This window comes from Amblyomma americanum, chromosome 1 (assembly GCF_052857255.1).
Source record: "Amblyomma americanum isolate KBUSLIRL-KWMA chromosome 1, ASM5285725v1, whole genome shotgun sequence".
Taxonomy (NCBI): domain Eukaryota; kingdom Metazoa; phylum Arthropoda; class Arachnida; order Ixodida; family Ixodidae; genus Amblyomma; species Amblyomma americanum.
Window position 1 is genome coordinate 138,474,922 of NC_135497.1, and position 10,305 is coordinate 138,485,226.

Genomic DNA, 10,305 nt, shown 5'->3' on the forward strand with positions numbered 1-10,305 from the left:
TCTTTTTATGATCGTTTCGCGTATCGTACGGTACGTATTACGTCCCTTTTTGAGACTCAACACAAAACCTCGGGTGATCCCCCATTGCGGGTTTGTGCCATTTCAACAGAGTACAGCAACAGTAACTATACAACATCCATACCGTCCATTCAGAACCCATGACAGTAGACAGGTCCACTGTGAGGACTTTATGAACATGAGTGGGCAGTCAAGACGCGGTCACAAGTGCATGCTCCTGCTATACTCGTCTCATACCGCGATATATCTGATGGGCTTAGGAAAAGGATGTTAATGGGGTTTTTGTTTCTCAGAAGAGGGCGAAAAACGTGCGCCAAAGCAGAGCACGCGTAAAACAGTAAACAACAAGGTTCGGAACAAGTGAAATGAAGTGTATGCAAAACTTTTGACATCTGCAACCATGGCGAGTCAAAACATGCAGAGTAAGTTAGCAACCTATATGTTGCCTGCAGAAATTGCGGGAACAAACTTAAAATATCTTTCTCTAGCGCTTTCTTAACACCATGTGGAAAAAAAGTATTACTGGATTCGCCGCTCGAATGCAAAGGGCTATAGTGCCCCGGGGAGGATTTAAGCACAACTCGTCCATTTTTTTTTCATGTCGGCGTTCTTCATAGCATCCACTACTAACAAAATATAAACAAAAAATGAAAACCACCAGAAAAATAAATCCCGGCCTACGACGGGGCGCAAGGCCATATATCGAAACCGCATAGCAGCCAGTGTTTTGCACGTCCGGGATTTGATTCCCGGCGCTCATTTGTTAGGTTCGTGTCCCTGTCAGGTTTTAGTCGCATACTTCGCAAATGCCCGAACGTATGGCGCCGCTCATAAACGCGCCGGTCGCACGCGTCTCGGACCCCGCACTTCAAAGTCGGCTGGCCTCAAAAGGAGTAGTACCACGTTAGATGAAGCCATAGCGTGAGACAATGGTTGGTCCTCCATTTTTCAAACACTGGCTTTGCAGCAGCGTGACAAGAATCCGGTTCCGAAGCACGATCGGGTTTCTTTCATGCGATAGAGGAAAAAGCGTGGAACCCCCCGCGGAGCCTTGGATTACGAAGTGATTTGTTTAATTGCGGGCTTGTTTGTCTGCAGCTGACAGTTATTTCAGGGGGAGGGGGGGGGGGGAACCACCGCTTCCAGGCCTCCGCATTCAGGGCTCGTTTTGTTGCTTCCTTCCTTTCGTGCCTTCAGCGTGTTCTTTCAAGGAGTTATTCCAAAGCGTATATGCGTCTTTACATTGGCTTCCTCCTATGTGTCCCTTTGCTTTGTATTTTGCGTGTCACGCCGTCTCATTTTGATATATTCGAGTTAGACAAAACCTACAAGACGTAAACTCTCTTCTGTTCCTATATCAACAGACAGTGCAGCTGCTGGTAGGGATGCAGGCGTTTTCCTATTGAACGTATTACAGACTCGTACTTCCGATGCGTGATCGAATTCTGCGTAGAGATAGCGAAGTGTGGTCGTGTGAGGGGCTCTTATGGCTGAAGTGTTTGCGCCCTACCTGACAGGTCTGTGAATTTCATCCCTCCCTTTTTCTTGCAAACAAACCGACGTACGCGCAACGGTGCGACAAGTAGTTCGACGACACACTCTGAGCGCTCGTCGAGTTCATTTGAGATTGGCCGCAAGCTAGTCGAAACATTGACCAGCCTACTGCGGGTACGCTTACGCCGTTACATCAAGTAATCAGGATTTGGTCACGGGGGGGGGGGGGTAAACATGCAAACCTCTCACACACGCGAAACGAATTCAGAAGCCCAACGAACACGCTTCGTAGGTTCGTCGCTCTTTGTGTTTTAGTATTCAGCCTGGTGTGGGCTTCTGCCCAACGTTCTACGAACTGACCCCCGTTATTGCTCTCTTACCAGTTTTACCGTTTTTTCACGGCAGTTAAATGCGCACCATGACCTTCGGACGCCTAAAATTCAGCTTTGATACAAGCTCTTGTTGTATTTAGTTTTTACTAGGGAAAAATACTGCGCTGCGGCCGCCGCACTACCGTCAAAATGCATTCGCTGCTGAAGCATTGTTTGTTGCTGCTGTGTCTCGGTTGCTTACAGCGTGCGCACAGCATTTGCTATGAATCAACAGATGCCTTTGGTTCTTGCCTTCGACTGTTTTCATGACCTTCGAATTTTAGTCGTCACGGGTCAGCACGAGCTGTGACTGTCAAGTCTTTTTCTTCCTGTCAGAAGAAAAAGTAAACGCCTTTCTTTTGCTAAAAAAAAAACTAATTTCCTCGCTTGTTCTCTAAAAGGGGTTTGCTGTCTTGAGCTAAAAAGTTTCTTAAAAGCAATCATCTTTTGACAATAACAATACTTTTTTCAGCCTTCGTGACAAGCTAGTAGCCCCACGATTTTATATATGTGCATTAAGCTTGGAATAGTAGCTTCGTTAAACGACGATGACACATGGATGGAGGTGCCATCCCGCTTCCGTCCTCCTCATCGCCGTTCTTGTGAAACAGCTTTGAATAAAGCACGTCCACTGCTTGCGTTATCCCTGCGGCGCGGCCTATAGGAGGCGCGCACAGAACCAGACTGCCGCGACAGGTGTTCAGAGGCCGCTATGGTAGCCATGCCCTAAAGACATTTTGGTCGCCGACGTATTTATTGCTCCCATTCTTTGTTTTACTCGCGGCTCCGGAATGCTTCGCGAGCTGTTTACGCTTCCACCCTCAGTAATAAAAAGAAGCGACCGGTAGTCTCTTCCTCGAAATATATACGCCAGAAAGTGGTGTTTCTGGAAAGGCGAAATGCGCCCCATTGCCCCAGGAACTCTTTTTTTTTTTCCTGCGAGCAGAAACACCGACTTGGGCCAAACACAGGAGCAGCAGCAACGACAAAGGCAAACCTTAAAACGCTGACAATCATTATTTTGTCGCGCGCCGAGAACACTTTCTCCGCCGCCAAAAAAGGGCGTGCGCGCGAGGAAGCCGCGTTTCGCCGGTGGCGCCCTCTGTGTTTCCACTTGTCGCTGTTTGTGGAAGCGGCGTGGCGCGCACTTTTTGTTTCAGAGGCCGCGTCGCACGTAATCGAGCCAGCAGAGGAGAAAGACCGGCCCAGATATATTGCCTCGCGCTCGCCCTTTTTCCTTTCGCGGCGAGCGTCTCGATAGCGATGTTGATGACTCGACAGACGGGAGCACCCTCTTCATACATTTAACGCTCAGTCAGCAATCGACGAGGGCCCGAGCTGCCACTGTGCGCGGGGAAGGGGGGGGGGGGGGGGGAAGAAGGCTGAATCTGAAGCAGCTTCCCCGTGTTTGCTCAGACGTAAAAACGAAGCCTGACACTCGGCCGAGCAGGCCCGAGTGAGACGTTATACCGCTCCCCGCTCTCGCGCACCGCCAAAGCGTGATATCTTGAGGGGAGGGAGGCGTCGCGGCGAGTGTATATACGGCTATATATATCTCTCTCTATATTTATTCATATCCCTGGTGGTTGATAACGTCCCTGGCTCTCCCTTTTCGCGGTCCCAAATTAAGCCTAACTTTCACTCTCGGCCGGTATCGCTGCGGCGAAGGGGAGGACCCTCCCTCGCGATCCCACGGCTTTTTGAGGTTGCCTCGTGAGCCGTGTAGGCAACGCTGCTGCTCGGCTGCTCCGCAGGGAAGGTTCCCGCGCCCGGCTCCCCTGCTGCTCCCTTTCTGCGGTCGCATGCGCCGCGCGGCGCCCTGTTTCGCCCGACGGGCCCTCTTTGTCATCCGCGTTTGTTTGCCCGGGCCTCACCGCCAACGGGTCTGCCTGGGAGCGCGCTGTCTAAATCAACGTCGTTCGGATTACTGTCACCGCCGCGGCAGCAGGCTGCCGCCCGCGCCTGGCCATTGGTGTCCGTCTTCGCGCCTGCATGCATTCGCACTGCGAGCTTTACCTTTTCGGGGGGGGGGGGGGGGAGGAAATTTTTAACACACGAAGCGTCTACCGTATTAGTGCGCAGTTGGGTATGAGTGGAACATGCACTACCGACGTTCATCATATCCAACTCCTCATCTTGAACACACACACACACACACACACACACACACACACACACACACACACACACACACACACACACACACACACACACACACACACACACACACACACACACACATATATATATATATATATATATATATATATATATATATATATATATATATATATATATATATATATATATATATATATATATATATATATATTCAAGTATATCTGCTGGTCCTGAATTCAGCGACAAAACGAGTCACCCATGTGTCACTCCAAATCGTTGCATAGATGAACGGGAGATTTGTTCCGCCATCGAAGACCTGAAGTGCATCTTGTGTGGTTAATCCGATTATGGCAAACGTTTCACCCCTCTCAAAGTATAGTGCCTGGCCGGCGAAAGCTTGCACCCATTCGAAAAGCCGTGGGTAACCAACTTAACCAGGATTTGAATCCAGCACGTGCCGCATACATCGCGGATGCTGTGCCACAATTTCATCGCTACGGGTAATTGTGACAATGTGTCAGACGTTTAGGCATCTTTTTCCTTAACATTACTGCCTGCCTACAGAGTGTTTTTCAAACAAAAAGAGAATTAAGTTTATTCCGACGTCTATGCATTACAAGAACGGCGATGCTGGAAACACAGGCGAAAGGACTACGGATATGCATAACTAATTCTACCATACCCCTTGCTCAAGGACAAGATGCCATTGGCGATATACTTGAACCCGAAGCAATCAAATATTGTGCGCCAGTATGAAGGTAAGCAAGGCTGTAACAACACATGAGACATTAACGGCATAGAAGGGAGGCCCTAAATGATGAGAAGACAAGATGGCTTCTATATAAGCATTTACAGGGTTAGTATAGAAGGTATGTAGTATTCGCCCATAAAAAAACTCTGCGTGCGTGCGTGCGTGAGCGCAGGCGTGCCCCGTTAATACGGAAGTCTCGAATTAGGGACAATTTTTGGGGGGGGCCAAACTTTTTCAATGTATTTTCGCATCATTAGTATGGAAACTCGCTGTCCGGATCAGTGTCAGAGTGAAAAAATGCACGGAACCCGTTGGAGCCCATGTATATTTGTACCGTTACTAGGGACAGCGATGAGAACAAAATATCGACTTATTTAACCAAATGATTCCATTCCTGTATTTTGAGTGCTGGACACCAGCGAAAGGCAGTGCGAAAGTGCTGTTGCGTGAATGATGTCCTTTTATGCTTTGCGGTGTGGTTTTATGCTTTGCAGTGCCAAAGTGCCCGGTCGATGTGCCTCACCGTTTGCCATATTGTATATGAGTGTGAATAAATTCTCTGTGTAACCTGGCTACGTGGAAAGCCGTATTCGGTGGCTGTCAGCCGGCTGAACTCATTACGCACTAGCGGTTCGAGGTATGTGAACAATCGTGGTAGGAGATACGTGATCCCACCGTGAGACGCCATCAAGTGTCTCATAGATCACTAGGTGCTTCAAACTGCATCGCGTTACTTTAGAGACCACGGAGTTGAAGATAACAGATTGAGAATTCTCAAAATTTTGTCTCATTTGTAGTTCACGTCCCACCAATATGCACAGAAGTAGACATTAATAGAAGAGTGACTTTTTTTTTTGCCTGATGAAATATTTTTTCTTTATTTTCCTTCGTTACTCGTTATTAAGGACAACTGGCGTTATGGACACTTTTGCTCTGGAATCAAAGTGCCCAGATTAAAGAGGCACGACTATATATCATCGCGTGAGAAAAGAGTATAAAATTATGACCTTAGCGGTTCTTCTCCAGTGTATTGAAAATTCTGCATGACAGCCTAACAGCGCTTGAATGTTTAAAACAGACGAGATCGATGTACTAATCTCTCAGCACACCTTGCTAGACAAAAGGAGCAGGAATTTTCCCAACATAAACGCAACAAAAACTGCATAAAGAGTGAGACATATTGTTATCTTTCACTTTGACTTACGGCCTCAGTAATGCGTTTTGTTTTCTTGAGACGTCGACTGCTTAACAGTTTCTTATTCAGTATACATTGAGGTAGCGGTGAGGAGTAATTTAACTCTTAACCAAATGTATTTTTGCTTAAACCAACATAAATATCGAAAATTCACGTCAGGCATGTCGGCTTTTCGCAGAAAGCCAATTCACGCGGCCTCGATAATATTTGTAACCGAAAGTGCGTCTTCGCTATGGATATATTCAGCCGGTACACGGCCCCCTCACGCAGCGTGTGCATACGGTTTTCGCCAGTCCCCCGCTCACAGCGGCTTCCCTTCGCCGTGCCCTAGTTAGCGCGCATGCGCGCTGCCTTTTCGGCTCGATTTCGTCGTGCGGAGCGCGTAAGCGGGCTTATCGAGGCGGTATCTGGTGCGCGCTGTTAATCGAATGCTCGCTCGAATGAGCCGCCGAGATTGGAACGGTTGGGGACGCGCTGACGCGTCACGCAGAGGCCATGATGTGTCGATCAAATGCTCAGCCGCCTGATTTGGGGAAAGAAGGCGCGCCTGCTCCCTAATTAACGCGGGTGCCGCTTGGGACGCGCGAGAGGGCTCGCCCGTCTCGCCGCGTGAACGGGCAGCCGACGCGCCGTGTGCGGTCAGGGATGAGGACGGACGCCAACCCGAGCGTCCGCGAAACTTTCGCCGGCTCTCCCGCTGCTCCGTGACGCCCCGTATCGATACACGCGTCCCGTCCAGAGGGGGACGTTGAGGTCACCTGGAAGAGGTCATGGCGCCTGTCGGCGCGTGCTAGAGAGAACGTCGGTGGCCGGAATTAGCATGCACGCCGTATTCTTGTTGGTACTGATAGACATTCGCAAGTAAAGACGTGACGCATTACATTGTGTTTCACCTTCTCTTATTGGCTACTTTGCGTGCATGTACATGCGCGCCTGCAAAATGTCCTGAAGAACCTTAGAAGGAAAGTGGAAGCCTTGCCCGTCCTAAAAGGAAAAGAAACCAAAAGCTCATATGTCTTGCATAAGAGAGAGAAAAAAACGTCCCTCGAGCATGGAAGACGAAGGAAGCATGAATAAGACTTAAGGGATGTCACACGCCTGGTTTTAGTTTCATGCTTTTTTTTCTGTGTAATGATGCATAAGACATTATAATAGATGGATCAACACGTGGTATTCCCCTATGAGCACTAAACAGATTATAATTGAATTCCTTCTCTTAAGAGCAGGTCCCTCACTTTCGGTCGTTCGGTTTCACCAACTGAACGATGGCTGTGACGTGTTGTTTCGGTCAAGTCAGACACGAAAAAAATTGCAATGTAGCCGCTGATACATCGTTTGTTGCCATAACAGCGGTTTAAACTGGCTGACTTAAGCGTTTTAGTGAATTCAAACTACGCATCAGTGATTGCGCAGTATTTTTCATGCGACACGTGACCTAAAAGCACCTTACACGTCTCCAACCGACGTTCGGTTTTTGAAACCAGTACAGAATAAAAAGAAACTGATTGTAAATTATTTAGCCGTCGTAAGGGAATGCCAAAGCCTCGGCAATGTATACTAAAGTCTAACACTTCATTTCAAACAAAGAAAACACGCCATCATCAATTTGGTGTACATACTCCTTTAAAGGGACAAAATTTAGGGCACATCTCTGTATGGTGCTCACTGTTTATGACAGCTAAATCTCGAACGACCAGATATACAGGCACAAATGAAAGAAGCTAGTCTACGCCATCATGTCCATAAGATTTTTTTGTTTTGAACAATGCAGACTAGTGTAACTTACCTTTGTTTAACCTGGCGCTTAGTAACATTTCATTTTGTTTTTTACAGAGGAAGGTCTGCACAAAAAAGTCACTCAACGACGCAGCTATAGCATATAAAGGGAGAAAAACTACTAGTGAAGCTATGAGTGTGTGCAGTACAGGAAAGTGATGCCATATTCTTACAGTTCAAAGAAAGCTTGACAATTTCCTAAATTAATGCATTATGCTGAGGCGTCACGGCAAAATTCAAGCTTTTTGAAACAGAAAAGGTAGAGTAGAGTCGAGCGTATGAAAGCTGCATCATTAATGGAGCATATGTCATCTGTCGGTTTAGCTCTGGACTACGTCTATCGGCACAATGATTAAATTTGCCTCAATTGGACTTACATCGCACAGCTAGCCCATTTTGGCGAGATGCATGCGCTAGCAGCATAAGCAGCCTCGTAACAGAAAAGGCCGTGTGGCGTGCGGAGCACAGTGCATGGAACTGGTTTCATTATATCTCTGTGTCTCTAATTTGCAGCAGTTTGGAATAAGAAGTTTAAATTTTAGACCAGTCAAAGCTTACGAAAAATATTTCGCTTATTTTTTGGCCTATAGATGTTATTGAGCTTAATTCGCATTGAAATGAATTGATTTCTCCAGAACAACTGGAAGGATTTCCAGGCAGAAAGCTGCTTTTGCAGCTTGACTGGGCCCGGAAAACCGTTACATAGCAGTGGCATCGACATATCAGGTGATGGAAATAAATGTAAGAAAGATACAAGTAAAAAGGAGGACAAAGATACGCACTATAAAATACAAACAATAAATACACATAATAAATACAATTGTGTTTGAAAACTACACCCTCTAGGCGCACCTAGTGCAAAATAATACGTAAGCAGTAAATACGCATGCAGTAGATTCATAAAGGTGTACTGAATGTTCACTTATGCATATTTATATGGACAACTAGCAACCAGCGGAGACAAATAAAAGACAAATGAGACAATTAGAACAGTTCGATTAAAAACTTAATTTGTTAATTACGACTAAAAAAACTCGATGACCGGTATTTCAAGGCGATAAGAAGCAGGGTTTTTATTTCTCCTTTCCGCCTTTTTTTTTGTTGCTTGCTTGTGAATTGTCCTGCTCACATTTCATTTGCCCGCGATAGTAGTCGGCTTTTGTGTGAGGTTGACTGAATTAGCTGTGCTACGCGGACTAGGACGCGAGCTAAGAGAAAGACCGTACGAAACATCGCAGCGGGCATCTCTTAATTCGCAAAGTTCCAGGGCGGCAATTTCTGTTAATCAGTGACAGAATGGAAACGTAGAAAAAAAATAGTTAATTTCTCCTGTGCACTTCAGTAAATACGCAGTAAAGAATTGGGTGTGTTGCTGTGTTTCAATTAGCTCTGAGAGGGACTAATATATGTGGAGCTGTAGCGCTAAAGCGAATGCTCGATTCTTCCCTGACAGAAGCTGATGTCCCGTGATGTTCAGCATGAAGGTCACCATCATCATCGTTTGATTTTTTTCTTTTAATGGCGCGAGGGTAGCTTCGCCAAAGAGTGCCGTGGCTATCGTGTGCGGTCTGCCCAAGGTGGGTCAAAGACCCATTTTCCCAAGCGTTTCGCTCAATTCGCCCCGAGGAAGCCGAACATCAGGCCAGCAGAAAACTTTAACCTATTGCAAAAATCGCCGCGCACCTGTTTGCAGTGGGGACCGAACCCTGCACCTCCCGCATACGAGGCAGATAGTTATTCCCCATGATAGAAGCTCAAGTGGCATATGTTGCCTATTGTCCTGGATGTAAGCGAGACACCGCTAACCCGGGCGCCAGCGAGCTTCGTTATCCATGGTTCTTCCGACACCAGTTCATGTCGCCACTTCTGAGAAATCGAAAATTAACAGCTGCACATCCTGAATCCGACTGTACGCTTCTCTCCTGCTGGTGCCCTGAAATGCCATTGGACACACCCTTTCTTCTTTTTTTTTTCTCCCGAACACTAGTGATTTCACGTCTGCTATACTACAGTTTTGTGCTGCTGCTGGACAGCGTGGCACCTTGAGCAATTTGGAGCCAAATTTCGCGTCACCGGCATTGAATGCAATGTAAACCACCGACGCATGGCGTCGGCCGTAGCCATGCTCTCCGCATTTCTTGTGTATTGCTGCGATCAGCCCCTTGCGGTCCGTTTACCGGGCGCCGACCTCAGGTCCACGTAGAACAAGTGGGGACCCGCGAGGCACTCGCTCGCCACCAGGAGCAACTGCCCGCAGCCGGGAACGAGCAAGTGCGCAGTGACGCAACAGCCGAGGTCGCGGCGGCGCCAGGGTCCATCCGTAGAACACACATTTACCGCGCGGCTTATGAGACCAGTAGCGGCGATCCTCTCCCGCGCCCCGGCAAGCGCGGTCACGCGTCCAGCAGCCCACACAGGCAGCCAGTCCTGACAGCGTCATCTTTCGCCGCGCGTAATTACGCCCCTCTGCCTCTCCTGTGTGTGGCCCCTCCTTCATTTTTTGCTTTTTAGCGCGCTGCCGGCTAGCAGCCATCTAGCAGCAAAGGCTGCCCCCCCCCCCCCCCCCGCCCCCCTCCTCC